Source organism: Triturus cristatus, chromosome 2_2 (genome assembly GCF_964204655.1).
Source record: "Triturus cristatus chromosome 2_2, aTriCri1.1, whole genome shotgun sequence".
NCBI classification, from domain to species: Eukaryota; Metazoa; Chordata; class Amphibia; order Caudata; family Salamandridae; genus Triturus; species Triturus cristatus.
Genome location: NC_140582.1, coordinates 76353504 through 76374666, shown reverse-complemented (window position 1 = coordinate 76374666; position 21163 = coordinate 76353504).

Genomic DNA, 21163 nt, shown 5'->3' with positions numbered 1-21163 from the left:
ATTTGAAGTGTGACTTATGTGTTTTGACCTCTAGCCTCATAAAGAGTCTAGTAGGGTGTGTTTAGAAATAAATACATATATTTTATATATATACCTGGTGTGGTTGCCTTTCATTTAGCCATTCAGGAGATTATAGACTGGTAAAACAAGCTGCTTTACATTCCTTCAAGACTTAGCCTGAAGGCTGCTCTCCATAGCTACCACTAGGATAGCTTTCAATAAAGGTTGTCTTTAACCTATAATCAATAAGGGGTTGTTTGGACTGGTGCAAGGTACCCACTATAACTAGTGGACAGCATATACCAGACCAACTTCTCACAGATTGGTGTTTCCACGATTGGATATTTGATTTACTTGTTAGTCCCTAGTAAAGTGCACTGAGTGTGCCAGGGCCTGTGAATCAAATGCTACTCGTGGGCCTGCAGCACTGATGGTGCCACCCACGTGAGTAGCCCTGAAAAGGTACCTCAGAGCTGCCATTGCAGAGTCTGCGTGCAGTTTGTAACTGCCATGTCGACTTGGCCAGTGCACACACTTGCCAGTCCCTAAACGTCCCTTTTCGTACATGGCAGGCACCCCTAAGGTAGGCCCAAGGTACCCCTGTGGGCAGGGTGCAGTGTATGTGAAAGGTAGGACATGCCCGGGTGTGCGTGGCATGTCCCGATAGTGAAATACAGCCAATTTCGTTTTTCACTATTGCAAGGCTACCGGTTCCCCATAGGAGAGAATGGGAGGTTTGTTTATAACATCTTATAAACGTAACTGGCCCAAGGAATTAGGTAGAAAAATGAATTATAGTATGCCAGAACTCAGAATCTAAAGATACATCTTTTAGTGAAGGTGATTTTTACATTCTGTGTTTGAAAATACCACTTTTAGAAAAAAGATATTTTCTTGCTCAGTCATCCCGTGTGCCTCTGCTGGAATGTGGATTGCCTGTCTGGGTTTTTGGATTACAGAAGACTGGGGAGCCAGAGGGGCTTCAGATAGTCTAGGTAGGTCAGGAAAAGGCTGAATAGACCTGGGCTGTGTTGGGGGAAGGGGGAGGAGATTTCCTTGCACCTCAAAGGGCCTGGTCTGCCTCTGACAATGCCGTCTCCACCTAGTGCCAGGAAATCACACCAGAGAAGGCCAAACTGGTTCTGGCCGGGAACAGACACCCTCTGCCTGCCAGATCAAAGGATTTTTGTGTACAAATACTGGGGCCTAGACCCCTGAACTTTAGAACTCATCTGGATCAAGAAGACTGCCAAGAAGAAGAGCTGGAGAAGCTGTGAGGAGGAACTACCACTTTGCTGTGTGCTTTGCTGGGCTGATCTGCAGTGGCTGCTTCTGTCTTCAGCAGTGAAAAGCCTGGACTGGACTTTCTGCAACCTATTTTGTGAGTCTCTCCAAGGGCTTGAACTAGAACTTGTGCACTGTTCATGAAGTCTCAGGAACAGCAAAGACTTCAAGCTCTTCTGCCCGCAGCACTGGGGACTGTGTGTTTTGTGCTGTATCCGAGGAAACTTAGTTCAATTTCTTAATGGTTAAATTCAGGGGTGTATTGTACACAAATTATACACCAACAGTAAATGTTATCAAAGAACTGTTTGTAGATAAAAAGTACACACACGGGAATTGTTTTTGTGAATCAAACACAAATCTTTTTATATATGGCAGAGTAAAAAAGGGAGTACAAAAAGAACAATAAGTTTCAAGCAATAGAGCATGAAAGATGGGTTAAATCAAATCCACATTTCATCAAATAACATCTATTTCCAAATAATTTTAACAGAGACTAATTTCAGTAATGAAAAAAAATCAATTGTGTTTATCTAATGGTGTGGAATTAGATGATGGAGTCGACGTTTCGGTCTTGGGTGGCAGAAGTCCGTCAGACCATCTTCAGGACAGTTAGTGATTGCAAAATTAAACCCTTCGTGAGTTCAAAGAATCACACGCAGCTTGTTTTTTGTTTGTTTGTTGTTGTCAGGGCGTTTTGGTTGATATTGTAGCCTATTAACCCCTTCGCCGCGGCGGGAATTCCGCCGCGGCGCGGGGGGGTGCGGGGGGGCAGCGCGGCGGGCCTGTGCTCATGACGGAGCCGCTCCGTCATGAGCCACAGTTGAGCTGTGCTCATGACGGAACGGTTCCGTCATGACTCCGCCCATTTGCGTTGTCGCCCCGCACAGGCGGGGAAACAGCGCCGCGCAGGCGGAGCGGCCGCCGACAGGATTGCCATGACGGAACCGTTCCGTCATGAGCACACGGCAACCGTGGCTCATGACGGAACGGTTCCGTCATGAGCAGGGAAGGGGTTAATTGACCAACTTTCTCCTACCAGGAGATTACACGGGAGGAATCCTTGTTCGTTCTTTTTTTCTTTTTTCAAGAGCTTTGTTATTTCCGATTATCGTTTGGACGCGCAAAAATCTGCCGAGGTCGGGAACGCGTCCTGAAGATGGTCTGACGGACTTCTGCCACCCAAGACCGAAACGTCGACTCCATCATCTAATTCCACACCATTAGATAAACACAGTTGATTTTTTTTCATTACTGAAATTAGTCTCTGTTAAAATTATTTGGAAATAGATGTTATTTGATGAAATGTGGATTTGATTTAACCCATCTTTCATGCTCTATTGCTTGAAACTTATTGTTCTTTTTGTACTCCCTTTTTTACTCTGCCATATATAAAAAGATTTGTGTTTGATTCACAAAAACAATTCCCGTGTGTGTACTTTTTATCTACAAACAGTTCTTTGATAACATTTACTGTTGGTGTATAATTTGTGTACAATACACCCCTGAATTTAACCATTAAGAAATTGAACTAAGTTACCACAAACAAAATCCCTTGTTGGCAACCTTACAATACCAATTTATCCGCCTAAGCCCTCAAGGGTTTATTGGGCTTACCCTTTACCTATTATAGTATCCGAGGAAAAGCAACTCGACGACATCTACGATGCCACTGCCAACTTCGTGACCTGAAGGCACCGCAGAGGGCACCGCCACAACGCCGCACCACAACCTTGGTCTCACCGATGATGCCTGTCAACGCTGCCACCAAGCTGCTGCTTGCACCGCGACCTGTGGGCACCGCACTCCGCACCGCCTCGCGCCGAAGCCTTGGCACCGCAGAGAGCACTGCCGCAACGCCGCCCCGCGACCTTGGTCTCACTGACGACGCCTGTTGATGCCGCCACCGAGCTGCTGCTCGAGCTGCGACCTGTGGGCACCGCACTCCACACCACCTTGCCTCACGAGGACGCCACAGCTCTATGCCGAAATCGGCGCCGCTGCTTGCACCGTGGTTCGAGGGCACCACTCGTAAGTCACACGAAGCACCGCCCTCATCCATCCCGCACCGCAGCCTTGGCCCACCGACGCCGGCACCATCGACTCCCACTCGTCAGCCGATGACTGCGCTGAAGCAACGACGCCGCCGCTGCTTGCACCGTTACCTGCTAGCACCGTGACGAGCACCGCTTTCATCACGCACCGCGAGCCTGGTCTCACTGACGATGCCATCCGATGCCACCACCGAGCCGCTGCTCGCACCGCGACCTGGGGGTACCGCACACCGCACTGCTGCACTTTGCACCGCAGCACCCAACGCCTGCCGATGCCAGCGCTCCTGATTCCATCAGAGAGGAGCTCGACCTGCTAGGCGAGTGACTTCCAGGGCCTCATCGCCCTGCATTTCTCACCGGTACTGTTTGCAGGTCTTCCCGACACCGTAGCTGGCCTGCGACCAGCCAGAACTGTTGGAATTGTTGTTCACGACGCCGTGGTATCCCCGGACGGAGCTATCGACATCGAGGAACTTTGTTTGAAACTTATTTTAATAACTACAGACTTTTTTTTTTTTTACATTTAGTATTGTTGATTTTTTTCGTTTTTGGTCTTGTTTTAATTATATAAAAATATTGGATATTTTTCTAAACTGGTGTTATGTCATTTTGTAGTGCGTACACTGTATTACTGCGGGTTATGTGCAAATGCTTTACACACTGCCTCTAAAATAAGCCCGACTGCTCGTGCCAAGCTACCAAGGGGGCGAGCAGGGGTTATTTTAGGAGTGTAACTTCCTTATCCTGACTAGAGTGGGAGATTTTGCCTGGCTTCAGCCCTTGCCCTAGCCTAGCAGAAATTCCATTTCTAACAATGTCCCTGAAACTCTGTGTAGGCCCAGGTACCTGAAAGATAGGCAGATAAAACTGTACTTAGATATACGTTTGTGGCCTCGGCATTTCAGTGATATCTTGTTTAACGTTTATCAGCAGATGAAAGCAGAAATTAACAGTCTGTTAAAACAAGATATTTTTGGACCAATAGACGAAGTTGTAGTGCTGTGGTCTGGTAGGACTTTGTAGGCACATGCAGCTGTGAAGTAATAAACGCGGAGGCTTGGTGCACTTACAACACCGCAGTAGCGGCCCGCCCACTGCCAAAGTGGTGAGGCGAGCTGGGCCGGAGGAGGGAGGTGGGAAGGGCCTGAGGAGGGAGGTGGGGAGAGTTTGAGAACAAAAAAATTTAAAAAAGAAATTTACCTTAATGCAACCGCTGCTGCCATCTCCCACTACATCACACTCTTCCTGCTTCTGGGCACATGCTCCCAGAATGCACTGTGGTCAATCCTGACGCCACAGGAAAGCAGTGCCAGGATTGACCTGAGCGCCTGCAACTTGCGCTCCCAGGCAGGCTGTGAGCCTGCTCTCTCCATCTCCAGCCCAAGCAACACTGCTGGGGCTGGAGAGAGCTTCACTGCACATGAGGGTTTGGCCGGCCTGAGACGGCCAGCCATTAAATACTCCGGGGCTTATTTACAAAACCCTTGCGCTGCCGGTACGTCACTTTTTCCCATATTAAAAGTGACGCACTGGTGGCACAAGGAGCTTGTAAATAAGCCCCCTCATGTGCAGTGAAGGGTGTGCCCACCACTCCCCACCAGCAGTGTCATCTCTTGGACCCGCCCCCAAGACTCATCAGAGTCCTGGGGGCGGGTCCAAGGGAATTAAAATAAAACAATAATAAAACGGGTTTAAAACCCATTATATTATTGTTTTATTTGGTGGCGGCGGGGGGACAGCGCTCCTCCACTGTAACGGAGTGGCCGCCGCTGCAACTCCATCGCATGCACTGTGCGCCCAGGCTCGGCTTCCATGCTTTATCTCTTCATCCACTACTACCTCCAACATGAGGTCAGGATAAGGGTTGCCACCTGGCCGGGTTTTCTATCGGCAGCCGATACAAAAATAAGCAAAATCACCCAATGCCGGTATCTTTATCCCTGATCTGTACTCAGGGCCGGACTGGGACCCAAAACCGGCCCTGGCTAAGTGCTCGGCAGGCCCCCCCTAGGGGGTTGGGGGTGCCGCCGAGCTCTTTGCCAGGGCCGGTTTTCGGCCTATTTTGTTACAGGGCCGATTTTGCAGCTATGCTGCAAAAACTGCCCTGTAACAAAAACGGGCCCCAGGGGCCCAAAACCGGCCCCCACCCGTGCGGCGCACCAGGGGATTGCCCGGTGCCCGCTACGGCCAGTCCGGCCCTGTCTGTACTTGCTTCAAACAGCCAATATAAATAGAAAACACTTTTATATTTGTTGTAAGCTGCGCTAATGATCTCCGACAAGTAAATAATGTAAATACAGACAGAAAAATCATGTCACAAATTAATAGTTCGATTTTATTTATAGCCCTAATTAGTATCCTGTCCAGGCCTTTGCACACTCTACAACAAATGCCAGGTATTTTTGTTTTGGAAAGGTCAGGGGCAACCCTAGTCGGGATGTGCATGCATGTTGGCGTACGTTCCAGGACGGGTCCTTGAGTCTCACTGATAGGTCGTTGTATGTTCTTTGTGATCGTTCGACAGCCGAACCTTCCCTCCAGAGGGAACGTCGTCTCCACCCTATACAAAGGTTATTTATTAGCAGTTATCTCATTTATGTGTAATACAATCGCCTTCATGGCTCCATTTGCGCATTTCGCTTCACCATCCACCAGTCTGAGATTTTTGGCTGCTTCATATTATATTTTAACCACAAGATGGTGCTGTGATCCCGTAATACCATTATTTACCATTGCTCTGCAAATGCACACTTGAAGCTACCAGAGGGAATAACTGGCAAAAACATTTGAACCAAACTACACCGCAGAATCCTGCGATCTGCATAGTTTAACATCACACATATGAGCATGAGAATATACTTGAGTTATTGTATAAACTGAAGCAGTAGCAAAACCGTACAAGTACTATATTAATTACTTGATTCTTTCCGTTTTATATAGGGAAGTAGCCATTTATCCATCAGCAGGTCAAATAGTACCTTATCTCTGCTGTTTACCCAGCAGCCAGCAAATTGCACATAATCTCTGCTATTTAGTCAGCGGCCAAATAAATATCATAAAAATCACTGTTTTTCTGAACACAGGCTAAATAGTTGAGATCATGTGTATGCGGCCATCTTGTAATGGGGTTGCAAGTTGTGGAGCATTTGAAAGTAAGTGCATATATAAATGTACAAAACTATGTCCAAAAGTAGGTTCATTAATTGAGGTGAGTTATTTACAGAAGGAAACCAGTAAAATAATGTTTTAATAAAAACATTTCTGATAATATTAAAATTAGAAATGGAGGAATCAAAGTTCTGTTTCAGGAAGTTTAGGATATATATGTTGTGCTGGAGTTTAGAAGTATAAGCTCTCTGTAAAGAATAATGGTTTTAAAGTATGTTACATAAATGGCTTCTTCACTCATGAGAATATATTGTTTTAATGTTCATGATCTTCCTCTTGATGATGTTTTTAGGGCTGGGCAAATGTTGGTCTTTTTATGAAAGGCCTTGTGCTTCATTTGGGCTTCTTTTTAAGGGGGATTTTGCTTGCTTGGTTTTTAGGGTCGAGCCTGCGTCTCACTTCCGAGACACTGTTGTTTACAAAAAAGGGCTTTGGAGCCCACCCATCACTACCATCTCTCTGCTTCTGTGTCACTCTTCTTTACAGCTGTCTTTATTTGACAGTGCAGCCGTAATGTCACTCAAAGCTTGCTGTGGAGCAGGGACCAAGCACAGGTTGATTCAATTTAATCAGTGCCCATCCGCTTCTCCGACGAAATTCAAGCACTATTTCTGCCCTTTTTTGACCCTACGCACATGTTTTTGTATAATACTGACCATCGGCTCCAACAATCAAAGTGGCAGGGAGGTAACAGCATGCCATTTTGGTGCATTTCTGCAGCGCTCGTGACCCGCGGTGTGGGATGGTAAGCATCTGAGCCCTGGACTATGGGCTCCAATAAACCAAGTAGCGGGGAGGCCACCTGAACGCCCGCATTCTCAGCGCGCCATTTCAGCAGTGCTCATGACCCGCAGTGCGAGATGCGCCCGGCACGTCCATGGTTGGACGAGGCTGGGGTGGACCACCCTACTTTCACCTTCTATCAGAATTTCTATATTTGGGTCAGCAATGGACAAATTAACTGGATTCTACTACCCCCTGCGAACTGTGAGTATGAGGGTCATGTGTAAATCCCAAGGGCCTCCTGGTGGGTCTCATGTCCAAGAGGCACACTCAGAACTTGGCAAAGTTACCCATTAGTTTGAATACCAGAAATAGATTTAGCAGTGTATTTTTATTTTCTGTGCACTATGGGCTAAAGTAAGCACAACACAACCTCCATTTCTGTCAGGCATCATGGACGCATCAAACAAGGAGTGCAGAGGCCAAACTTGAGGTAACTATTAAATTAGTTTCCTCACTGGTTGACCTCCAAAGAGACCCCTTGATACCTCAGATAAAGCAGTGAAAACTGAGGTCTCTTCGATTGAGCTCAGAAGAGGCAAAGTAAACACCAACGGATTTGCAGAAGTTTGCACAGATCAAGTAATCGCCATATCTTGCATGTTCCAGGCCCTTCCTCAGTCTATCAAAGATGCAGTTATTACCCAATATAAGGCTCTATTTTCTGCTATGGAGCAGCATATTATTTCCCAATTAAACATCATTACCACAAGACTGTCATCAGTCGAGACACTCGTAGAGTCCTGTGTTGGACCCTTGGGTCATTTAGTCAAGGTGCAGTCTTGCGAAACTGGCAATCTGCTGGTCTCAACTAATGTTCAAATAGAGGAAGTGGTCAGTGTAGTGGTGGACAATCACGTGAGGGTGAGTAACGTTTATAATATTTCTCATTCAAGAGCCCAGAATGGTAATCGGCTGGGTGCGGACCAGGCAGCTTGCAATATTGGACTATTACCTCCCCAGACCTCGCCTGTTTTACCCACTAAGCCCCCTATGACCAATCTGGACTTACCGCCAGAGTGTTTTGTTATTGTATTATTATGTATTGGTCATGATAGGGGTGCCCCCTGAGGAAATTTGATTACGGCTCCATCTTGCGTATTGACCCCATTGCGATGTTGTCCTCACTCAGGCACCGACGACCTTCGTAGCGTTTCTTTCATACTCTGTACTGTAACATGTTAAACAACCTTTTCCTGTCTCTCTGAGCAAAGTACATTCTGAGACCCGGCTCGAAGCAACTAATTCCCGTGATAACCATCTATTGACCCTTGGTGATCCTTCTCTGCCTCTCCAATTGTTTTACGAATCACCACCTGCAACACGCAAACACGTACTGTTGTAAATTAATTTAACTTAGGAATGCTCATGCCACCTGGCCTATAGGGTCAGGTAGAGAACACGACCCTAGGGAAGGAATTTCTATTACCTATTATCCTGTATCTTGTACAAAGAATGTTTGCTAGTGGATGATTTGTTCGTTTTTATTGCACATTGAGGGGGTTGTTGCTTTAGGGGATTCAAGCGCTATAAAAGACTGTGAGCCACGGATTGAAGTGGCAGTCTCCTGAGAAACTACCACTGATGTACTTCTAGGACAACTGTACCTAGCTGCAGCTAATAAATTGAAGTTCCTATGCCAACAGTGTGTTCCGTGTCTCTGTACATTTAGAAGGCGAACTCAGAAGATTTCAGGCGTACCTTGTGCCGCCAGGCCTAATTCAGCCTGGTTCTTCAAATGGTGCCCTCTGTGAGGCGGCTTCAGAGGTCGTGGGTCCAGCCCGAGGATCGTGAGGAGCCCCGCAAGGAAATTCCGGAGGACGCGCACCACGTGATCGACCCCTGCATGTCGTAAGTGGACCGAAGGTTTTTACAGTGTGGCTTCTCCCTTCCAACGGCTGCGAAGACCTGCTGCCCTGACTGCCGCCACGCTTTGGCTCCTTTGGTGATTGGTATTGCGGGACATTAGACGGACCTCTGTTGGCGTAAGAAAACATCTGGTTAAGTTAAGTATAGTGGCCACTCCTTTGTCTTTGTTTTGTCTTTGTTCGACTTTTGCAAAAGCCGAAACCGAGGGGTGAGTGCAGTTTTTGTACTATAAAGTGACTAATTAACCCCTTGAAGTTTGTAAAGAAACTAGTGTGATAGCGATGCCTAGTTTCAGTAAGTTTGGAAGATGGTTTTGTTGCGATAGGGATTCCCGACTGGAGGACTCCCATTTATGAAGTATATTCTAAACATGGAATTGGCCCCATAGCCTTTAATGAGGCGTGGGTTCGCTATACTAGGAAATATGGTATTTTACGGTGGCCGCAGAATGGCAGTTTTGAGCTCAATATCTTAGATAATTTGGAGGACACTTTGTTTAAACGAAAAGCCCGGCCGGCTATGTTTGACTCTTTTCGCTTATGGCGTAAGGAGGCCAAACAGAAAGAAATAAAACAAGCTAAAAGAGATAGGAGGGATATGTCTATTTTACAAGCTGCCCAACAGTTTAAAAATAATGAGACCGATCATGCGATTGAGGTTTCAGATAGGCAACATCGTATGGCGGTAGATAAATGTTATCCAGTTGCCAACTTTCCCTACAGAAAAAAATGTGGACCCTGAGAAGGATCCTTTAATGTCCCATCTGTTGAGATTAACTCCGCCCTATGCGCAGGGGGCTAATGTACCTTTTGCACTACCGCCTGCCCCGGGAGCGAATGCACCTTTATTATTAGCACCTGCCCCACCTGTTCCACCTGTTGTTCCACCTGTCGCTCCTCAATCGGTTCCTGCACCCCATCACAGCCTCTTCCGGTATCACCGAGCTCTCCCCTACCTTCGTCTCCCTTTGTACCTATTACTCCCTCTTCTGCCCCGCCTAATACTCTGTCTCCTGTCCTAATGACGAATTCTCCCTCCGCTCGGAGGCGAATGGTTGATACCGTTTCTGGCCTTTTGTCCCCTCTCTTTGGGACACTTCAAATGACCCCTGTTCCTCCTCGTAGACAAACTCGTAGTCAGCTCCCAGGTCCAGATGAACGGGAAGTGCTAGATCTCCTTGCCCGAAGGTGGATCACGAATGGCCCCCAGTATAGTGTGCAAGACATTATGGTCACCTTTCAACGGATGTATGATATTACAACGCGGGTTTTTACCACGCGTGCAGTTACATCGCATGCGTTACAACGCATGCGATGTTACAACGCTATGCCATTAGAACGCAAGTCTTTACATCGACTTGCGCTAGATGGCGTGCTGACATTAAAAAAGTGTAATTTACTATTCCAACTCCAGTCCACTTAACAGTAGGGAAGGTGTTGGGATAGTAAACTACACTATTTGTAATGTTAGCACGCCATCTAGCGCAAGTCGATGTACAGACTTGCGTTCTAATGGCATAGCGTTGTAACATCGCATGCGTTGTAACGCATGCGGTGTAACTGCACAGCGTGGTAATAACCGCGTTGTAATGGCTGTTCCCCCCTTTCAACAGTGGGAGGCACCAACGCAGAGATATGTTTTTGATACTATGTGTAACATTTTAGGTCAAGAGTGGGAGGATATGGGATTGGGACCAACCCCTCAGGGCCTGCTAGATGTTCAGGCCGAGTTTGATAAAGGGCTGATTGTGGGCGCAGAGGTTGAGGATGCGGTAAGGACGCTTGTCACATTTAGAATGATGTTTGCTTGCCGGTCTTTGCCAAAACGCGATTCCTCTGTTAGACGAAAATTAAAACACTATCCTATGAGAGAGGTTCCCCCAGTGAGGAGAGAGGAGGTTGCAGCTCAGGGTGGTAATCCTCTTATACCTGCTCACTTTCAACGTGTGTGGGTACACGTTCCTTGGAAACGATCTGAGGTATTGGCCCTTAAACAGTCCTTACCGGACCCCCGTAAAAATCCTGCTGGGTACTACAAAGAGTTGTCCCAAACTGTCGATGCATGTATTATGAATTTGGCCGATATAGACATGCTAATGGGTAATGTGGTCCCACAACCATTATGGGCTAGGATTCGAAAGGAGGACCATCCCGGGGAATTGGGGGGTGATTGGGCTGCCATACTTACCGCGGACAGACTCCAAGTGGGTGATGCCAAACCTGAGGCTTTAATTACAGAACTCCCAGCTAGGATCATTGCCTTACTGAAAACTATGATGCCCCCTCTGCGAGTTAATTGGGATAAGTTAGCAGCTTGTAAGCAGAAAGCGGATGAAAACGTCTCTGATTTCTTCACTCGTTTTGAGGAGACGTTTATCGATCATAGTGGTCAGGATATGAGCACGGTAGGTGGCCAACCACTGTTTGTAGACAAATTTGTGTCAAATTTGGTTCCGGAAATATCTAATAAATTGAAGAATTCCGAAAGTGCGTGGGCGGTCTCCTCTTCGGCCCAGATATTGGCTACTGCTCAGTTTTATGAAAATAGGGATAAAGAGGAAAGAGAGAAACTTGATAAAAAGACTAAAGAGCTGAAAACAAAAGTTCTTTTGCAACAAGCTTATCCTCCCTGCCCTGCCCAATGTGAATATCAGCCGCCTCCACAATTTCAGAGACAGTTGCAGAGGCCTGGGCCTTTTGTTCCCCGACCCCCACTGGGCCAGAATCAATGCCCCTACTGTAAAGAAGAAGGCCATTTAAAGTATAAATGCCCGGTTTTGTTACAGCGCACGAGCGGCATTCCCGGGTCACGAGGCCGGGGTGGTTATCAGTCAGCACCCAGGGGTAGAGGACGGGGTACGCCACCTAATAACCAACGTTCCATGCCCCCTGGAAACTCCACAAATTATTTTGATCAGCAAAATGTTCAGCCTACCAACTATTACAATGATGATTATTATACCGAGGATGAGAGCCAGAATTCCCAATCTAGCTAGGACAGCCATGGACAAAGTAAGGGAGTAGTATCAGTTCCTGTGGACCAAAGCGGGCCTTATGTTGATGTGGTAGCACTAGGTGTTACAGAGCCATTCCTATTAGACACTGGTGCGACGAAGAGCTCTATGATTCACTCTAAACTCCCTGGGGCACCTCTGTCTGGCTGTACGAATGTTTCGTTAGGTTTTTCTGGCGCCCCAGTTCAAAACCCAGTTTCACGCCCTTTGCCCATTTCAATAGGTCCTTACAAATTGGAGGCCCCGCTCCTTTTAACAACTGGTTGTGGTGAAAATTTGTTGGGCTTGGATTTATTGAAGAGATTGTATGCGACATTACACTGTTCCCCTTCTGGTGTACGTCTTACCTTAGGTAAGAAGTTGACCTCACCGATGTACTTGTCTAAAGATCAGCATCCCCCTGAATTACAATCTCTTCCCGCCACCCTCTGGGCCACCGGCCCCAATGATGTGGGCCTCCTGCGGATCCCGCCCTACATTGTAACCCTCAAGCCTAATATTAAATTTCCTCGCATTCCACAGTATACAATTTCCAGTGACGGCTAAAAAGCTCTTTTGACTATAGTTCATGATTTGGTACAAAATGGTGTGGTTGAAGAGACTAGGGGAAATGTATGCAATAGCCCTGTTCTGCCTGTTTTTAAACGAACCGACCCCTCTCAGCCACCTGTCTATCGTTTTGTGATTGATCTCAGAGAGGTCAACAAGATTGTAGTACCTCAATTCCCTGTTGTCCCGGATATTAATGCCCTGTTGACAATGATACCCGCCTCAGCTTCCTGGTTTTCTGTCATTGACCTCAAAAATGCTTTCTTCAGCATTCCCATTGCTGAGGAAAGTAGCGATATTTTTGGCTTCTCCTTAGCAGGCCGAAGCTTCCGGTTCAAGCGGGCTCCTCAAGGTTATTGCGAGAGCCCCTCCATTTATAGTCAAGCATTAAAATCACAGCTCGATACTTTGTCTTTACCACCAGGGGCCACTCTCATTCAATATGTGGATGACCTGTTGGTTGCAGCAGATTCTGAGGACACTTGTAAAAAGGCTACCATTTCACTGTTATGCCACTTATCTGACCACCACCACAAGGTTTCACCATCAAAATTGCAATATTGCTGCCAAGAGGTTACCTACCTAGGTCATCTCTTGTCAAAGGAGGGACGGCGATTGACCCCAGAACGTATCCAAGCAATTGCCCAAATACCTATTCCATGTACGCAAAAAGAGGTGCGTGCCTTTTTAGGTATTACCTCTTATTGTAGACAATGGATCCCCAATTTTTCCCTTCTGGCGAAACCCTTGTTGGCACTTACTCTTAAAGATACAACGCACCCTCTCCCATGGACTGCGGAATGTCAGAAAAGTTTCACTGATTTACGTACTGCCTTGTGCTCTGCTCCTGTGTTAGGAACTCCTGATTACAGTAAGCCTTTCACACTCTATGTTCATGAGAAAGAAGGTTGCGCATTATCAGTTTTAACGCAACGATTTGGGGACAAGCAACGTCCCTGTGCCTATTTTTCGGCCACGTTAGATCCAGTGGCCAAGGCATTACCTAGCTGTTTGAGGGCTACAGCAGCAGCAGCAGTTTCCATTCACCAGTCTGCTGGATTGGTATTAGATAATACCCTTATTGTCATGGTGCCGCATGCAGTAGACACCCTCCTAAATAGAACAAAGACTCAACACCTCACGAGTGCCCGCCTTTCGGGGTACGAATTGACACTCTTGGCTAGCCACATACACATTAACCCCTTCGCCGTGGCGCGAATTCTGCCGCGGCGCTGGGGGGGTGCGGGGTGAGCGCGGCGCCGCCATGCTCGTGACGGAACCACTCCGTCATGAGTCACGGGCGAGCTGTGCTCATGACGGAGTGGTTCCGTCACGACTCCGCCCACTCGTTGATTCGCCCGCACAGGCGGGGAATCAGCGACGCGTGGGCGGAGCGGCCAAAGCATGACGGAACCACTCCATCATGAGCACACGCTGCCCGTGGCTCATGACGGAGTGGTTCCGTCATAGGCACGCAAGGGGTTAAGCGATGTAATGCCCTGAACCCGGCAACATTGCTGCCAATTCCAGTAGAAAGTGGTACTCAGGAGCAGCATGATTGCTTCCTCCGCACGGAGGAAGAGACAAGAGGCAGAGTTGATTTAAAGGATACTCCACTCCCGGACCCGGATGGGATCCTATGGGTGGACGGTTCTTGTTTTAAGATTCCCAATGGTGAAACGACCTCAGCCTATGCAGTCACTACCTTGTACACTGTTGTGGAAACAGCGCGTATTACACATAATTCAGCCCAGGCAGCTGAATTGATAGCACTGACTAGAGCTTGTGTGTTGGCTGAAGGAAAAAGGGTGAATGTGTATACTGATAGTCAGTATGCATTTGGAGTGGCCCATAGTTTTGGCCGCCTGTGGAAGGAAAGAGGGTTTCTCACATCCCATGGCACTAAGATACAGCATGGCCAATTGGTAAATGATCTTCTTGAATCACTCACCTTGCCCACTCAGATAGCGATTGTGAAGTGTAGTGCACATAAGAAAATCACTGATGATGTAGGTCAAGGAAATGCTTTCTCAGACCAGATAGCGAAAGAGACAGCTAGAGACACTACAAGCCGCATGTATGTTGCGGGCTCTGCTAGATGGGTTGCACAAGGAGGGATGTGTGAGAATACTGTGGACAGTGTGAAAATGATCCAGGCAGAGGCCACAGAGAAAGAATTGAGTACGTGGAAAGAGAGTATAGGAAGGTTGCATGTGACAGGGTGCTGGACAGACTTGTCGGAACATAAACGCTGGTTGTTACCAGATGCTTATGTACTCCCAGTAGTTACCATGGCACATGGTCCAGCCCACATTAGCGCTAAAGGTATATGCAAACTTCTGGCTCTGGTATGGCAGAATGTGAGGATCCCTAAATGTGCAGACAATCTGGTTAAGCATTGTATTATATGCTTGATGCATAACCCGGGGAAAGGAACACCAACAACGCCAGGCCACTTTGCTCCCCCAACGTTCCCTTTTGAGGTTTTGCAAATAGATTACATTCACATGGAACGATGTAACAATCTGAAGTATGCTCTTGTTGTGGTATGTGCCTTCTCCCGTTGGATAGAGGCCTATCCCCTGAAAGATAATACTGCTCTATCCACGGCAAAAGTCCTTTTGAAGGAGTTTCTGCCGAGATTTGGGTTACCCAGAATTCTTTGGAGTGACAACGGAAGTGAATTTGTGGGTCAGATCATGCAGAAAGTATGTACAGGCCTTGGCATTAAACAAAAGTTCCACGCAGCAAACCATCCTCAGTCAGCAGGTTTGGTGGAATGCTATAATGGCACTCTTAAGCTTAAACTTGCGAAAATACAAGCCAGCACTGGTCTTGCTTGGCCTGATGCCTTGCCCTTGGCTGTCTTATCCACCAGAACAACCACCCATTCCCGTATGGGGCTTAGTCCTTATGAGGTTGTGTTTGGACGCCCTGCAAATGTTTGGGGAGTCCCAAGGCCAAAGAAATACTCCGAGATAGAGCATCCATTGTTAATTGACTATTTGCATGATCTCACCACTAAGTTACGTGTCCTTCACCAACAGGTACAAGATACTTTGCCTCAGGCTTCAACGGATCCTGGTCATACCATACGGCCCGGAGATTGGGTCTGCATTAAAAACTTCCAAAGGTCGAAGAACTTGGAACCTCGCTGGAGAGAACCTCGTCAAGTACTTCTAGCGACGCGTACTGCAGTGAAGGTGGCCGGCAAAAAGAACTGGGTACATGGGGTACATTGCAAGAAAGTGCCCCTACCTTTGCCTTATGATCAGTGGGTTCGCAACCCAATTAGCGACTCTGAAAGCGAAAGAATACCAAGATTTGGACTGTTTAGCGATGCACACCTAGACTTTGCCAGATCAGAGAAAGACGACGACGAGGTCCTCTAAACAGCTATAGCACCGGCATTGAAATTGGACACTACTAAACCACATCTCCTTTTCCAAGAACAAACTGTACCTGGTTCCCAGAGGTACGATTTGAGGCCCAGACTGAACAAAAATACCGCAATAGTGCCTTATTGACTTTGTCTTTATCCCGATTTCCACATGTTGCAGGGCCGTGATCGTAGTCTCAGAATTGTGACCCAAGGTGTGGCTCTAGGCCTGTGGGACTTGTAGGAAAATAAAAAGAACTACAGACAATCACAGCTGAGTGAAGCAACCTCCCGTCACGGGCAACATTTAGAGATGGAAATGACTGTTCAAAAGGGAATGGACAAAATACAAACAATGAGCACGAAGCATTGTAAATTATTGCATAATCGTTTTGTAGTGGCTTTAATAATATTGATTTTAATGTGTATTATATTGTCTTGCATAGGATGGGGACTACATGTAATTTTTACGCAGCCTATTCCCAAAGTTACCGTTGAAATGCATACACATGTCGCTCTACCACCTCATGTTGAGTCAAGAAGGAGTGAATTCCGTAACAACACATTTGTTTCTATGCTACACCAACATCAATTGGCTACTAATGCGACAAACTGTTGGGTTTGTGGTCTTCTGCCAAGTTTGGTGAATACTGGAATACCATACATTACCATTCCTCTTTCATTTAATGGTTCTTGTAGTGCATGGTGGGAATTGAGTGCCAGTTGGGTATTTTCTGGAGATGGTGATACCCGAGATGTAAGGAGCTTGGGAGTACATCTATACCATTTATGTTGGCGGGACAGAAAAAGGATATATGGGACGAATAGTGAGAAGTCAGAATATGCTGATCGCCAAACCAGACCTACGGATTTGTATTTCCTGCCCTCTAATAAAACCTCTCGAAAAGGACAAACTTTTCTAGTGGTACCTGGACAAGCACCATTCTGTATTAGGAAAGGAGGGTTAGAATATAAAGGTACAAGCAAATGCCAACATATTGTGACCTTGAATGGGACAGATTGGCCTCGCATGGTTCCCTCACGTAATACATACTTCGTGTGTGGAAATAAGGCTTATACTTCTCTACCTGGTAATTGGAGAGGCACTTGTTATATCGCTTGGTTGTTGCCCCCTACATATATAGCAGATGCCAAGCATCATTTACAGAAAAGAAGGGTGGCGTCAGACCAGGATACGTCAGGACAAGAAGTCGGGGATGTCTTGAAAGGACTTCTTCCATTCTGGGGTCCAATAGCCAACAGTAGAGACATAGGACAACTAATTCGAGTTGTAGAAGCCATTGTCAATGAAACAGCTGGAGCTTTGAGTAATCTCACTGCAGAACTCGTTGCTGACCGCCTTGCCACGTTTCAGAACAGGATGGTATTAGATATTATTCTTGCTGACCGTGGGGGCGTATGCAAATTGATCGGATCTAGCTGTTGCATTTATATTCCAGACAACGCCCCTACAGTATACCAAGCCATCTCTAAACAACATAAGATCGCTGAGTCCGTTCACCAGGATGAAGGGAATTGGTCTCTGATGGGATGGTTTGGGGGACTACTGTCTACATGGGGATGGAAGATTCTTACCTTTGTCGGAGCGACTTTGGCTATTCTCTTCTCATGTTGCCTTTGCCTACAATGTGGTCCCGCTATATGCGGGCTCTGCGCCACCCTGTGTGTTCCAAATCCTGTATCCCAGAAAGCAGAGAACACAAAGACAATGCTGCAACAACAGCTTGTAGATTTCATGGCTATTGAAGTCGATTCTGATTAACAACAGCCTCTGTGTTTTTGCCTGAGTAATGGCAAAAGGAGGGTCTGAGGAAATTTGATTACGGCTCCATCTTGCGTATTGACACCATTGCGATGTTGCCCTCACTCAGGCACCGACGACCTTCATAGCGTTTCTTTCATACTCTGTACTGTAACATGTTAAACGACCTTTTCCTGTCTCTCTGAGCAAAGTACATTCTGAGACCCGGCTCGAAGCAACTAATTCCCGTGGTAACCATCTATTGACCCTTGGTGATCCTTCTCTGCCTCTCCAATTGTTTTACGAATCACCACCTGCAACACGCAAACACGTCCTGTTGTAAATTAATTTAACTTAGGAATGCTCATGCCACCTGGCCTATAGGGTCAGGTAGAGAACATGACCCTAGGGAAGGAATTTCTATTACGTATTATCCTGTATCTTGTACAAAGAATGTTTGCTAGTGGATGATTTGTTCGTTTTTATTGCACATTGAGGGGGTTGTTGCTTTAGGGGATTCAAGCGCTATAAAAGACTGTGAGCCACGGATTGAAGTGGCAGTCTCCTGAGAACCTACCACTGATGTACTTCTAGGACAACTGTACCTAGCTGCAGCTAATAAATTGAAGTTCCTATGCCAACAGAGTGTTCTGTGTCTCTGTACATTTAGAAGGCGAACTCAGAAGATTTCAGGCGTACCCTGCGCCGCCAGGCCTAATTCAGCCTGGTTCTTCACCCCTCTCTCAGTATATAAGTGTGAATCATGGCGAGAACTTGAAAACAAATGCGTACAAATGTTAGGTTGTAGGGTTGGTCTGACCACTGTTCTGTTTCAAAATGTGATTATGATCAGGCAGGTTAACAGGGTGGGCAGCGGAGCAAAGACAAATGATGGGGATTGTATTGTGATCAACTTCCGGCAGCCCGCATTGGCTGAGAAGATCCTCCACATTTGTTCTAGTACCCACACAACGTTTAAATCCATCAGTTGTCCCATAAGGGTAATTTTACAGACAGCCTAGGTTGGCCTAGGTTAGAGAATCAACATCACCCCAGGGTACTGCTGGAACCTGTCCACAACTGAGAGCTGCCACTTCCGCCAGCCAAATAATAGATCCTGTATACAGATTGAGTATGATTGGAGGAGGGGCAATTGTTTTGTTTGTTTGAGGGATTTGAATGGTCAGGATTGACTTCCCCAAAATAGACCACAGTGTGAATCCGAATACCCCTGCATGGATCCCACAGAGTCTGATCTATCTTGTTTATCTTCATTTAATTTGTTCTCTGGAATCCCTGATGCCCTATCTCTTCAAACCCCTAGTATCATTAATCCTGAGATTAATAGTAGTAGCACCAGTGATTCGACCCATGTCAGGCACCTTTCAAAGGAATATAGCGGGGTTAAAGAAAAAGCTGGACATAGCCGACTGGAGGGAGTATATATCTAAATACCATATTTTATGCTTTCAAGAAATGTGGGAGCTTCAGGCAAGATTAATTGACGGCTATTTGGTGTTTAGTACACCGGCCCAGCTTTCATGTTCAGATAGAGTTAAGGGTGGTTTAGCCACATATATTAAAAAAACTTTCAGTGGGAGGGTGTTTAGGTTCATCAAAGACTCTGCTCTCGTCCAGTTACTTGTGTTCAACATGCTGAAAGAGTGGGACAAGATCATGGTTAACTTTTATAATATTTGCTTTGATGCCAAGAGATCTATTATGATGTCTTGCCTGGACGATTCTATCCAGGCACTTACGAATCATCGCCCTAAGCCCCTGAGAGTGTTCTATGTGTGGTGATTTAAATGTCCACTATTGCACACTGCCTGCCAAGTTAGTCTGTGGATTTGTGGACACTAATGAGGAGCTCTCAACCCATTTTGCTCATGCTCAATATGGAAAGACACTGAACAACTTATTGGTCAAGTATAATCTAACTATGACCAACGATTTTGGCGCTGTAACCTCAGATCTTGCCCCTAGTTTTAAGAGCAATTTGTGCACTTCAACTATTGATTTTATCCTGGTATCTGAAACTTTGAGCAATTGTGTTGGTGATTTTGAGGCCACATTTACTGGCTACAGTGATCATGCGGCTTTAACTTTAAGAGTGGGGATTAGGGGTCTGTCCAAATTCCGGTCCAAAGTTAGTTGGCTCGAAAAAGCATGTTTTCTATTAAATGGGCTAAGGTGGACAACACGAATTTCCACTCATCCATCATTTAACATATCTACACAGAGGTTGCAACCTGCCTTGATACCCAAGCACAGGCCAATGAGGTTAGGTCAGCCTTTGTAGATATTATGGTAAGTATAGGCAGTCTCAAGCATGTGCCAGCCGACCCCACTCCAGAAAGCCTTGTGGCTGGTCCGACAATGCCTGTACTAAAGCCCTGTCGGCCCTCCACACCACGCTTTATATTAAACCCCTGCGATGTGAAAATAATTTGGAATGCACATTCACTTTATGAGACAGCTTTGGCAGCCAGGAAAAAGCAGCTTAAGGAGGATGCCTGGCATGCTCTCCATATGTCTGGTCTCCTAAAACATAGTGCAGCCTTCTGGCAGGTGAATAATGTGCCCTATTTTAGAGAGTCATCTGGTCCCTCAACTGAAGTTCATATCCAGCAACATCAGTGGGTAGAACACTTCTCTAAGATATATACCAATAGAATACCTCTGTGGATCAAGATGAGTAAGGGCAAAGGGAGTGTCCGAATACCACCAGCATGCCTTTGTTTTTGATTATGCAGAGATACGTAGGCCTTTGGATGAAAGTAGAAAGGGCAAGGCGACAGGCCTGGACAGGATCCCTTTTGATGTATTTACAGACAGGCAGAATTTGTCAGCCCCTTTGCTCCCTTATGTGCTTAATGCGGTTGCAACGGTTGCCCACCCCAATACGGAATAGCTCAGTATTTATGTTTGAAAAGCTTTATTGACAAATTTGTCAATACATAAAGATATCAGCAAATACAAAGAAAATTCAAATATAGCAATATAACAAAGGACTTAGCTGATACCTGGAAGAGAAGAGTAAAAGCAATTAGTGAATATTTATATAAAGAGGGGGGAAGGAGGAGAGGGAAGAGAGCAGAAGAGGGATAAGAAGAGGAAGGGGAGGGGAAGTAAACATTATGATAAAGAAATAAGGAAGCAGAGATAGGCATACTAGAAAAATATTATAAATGACTCTATATAAATTGTCTAGCAAATAAATACATATAATAGAATAACCGGATAAAGAAAGAAATGAAGGAAAGATTTGATATCCTTCAAGGGGTTTCAAATTTTCAGAG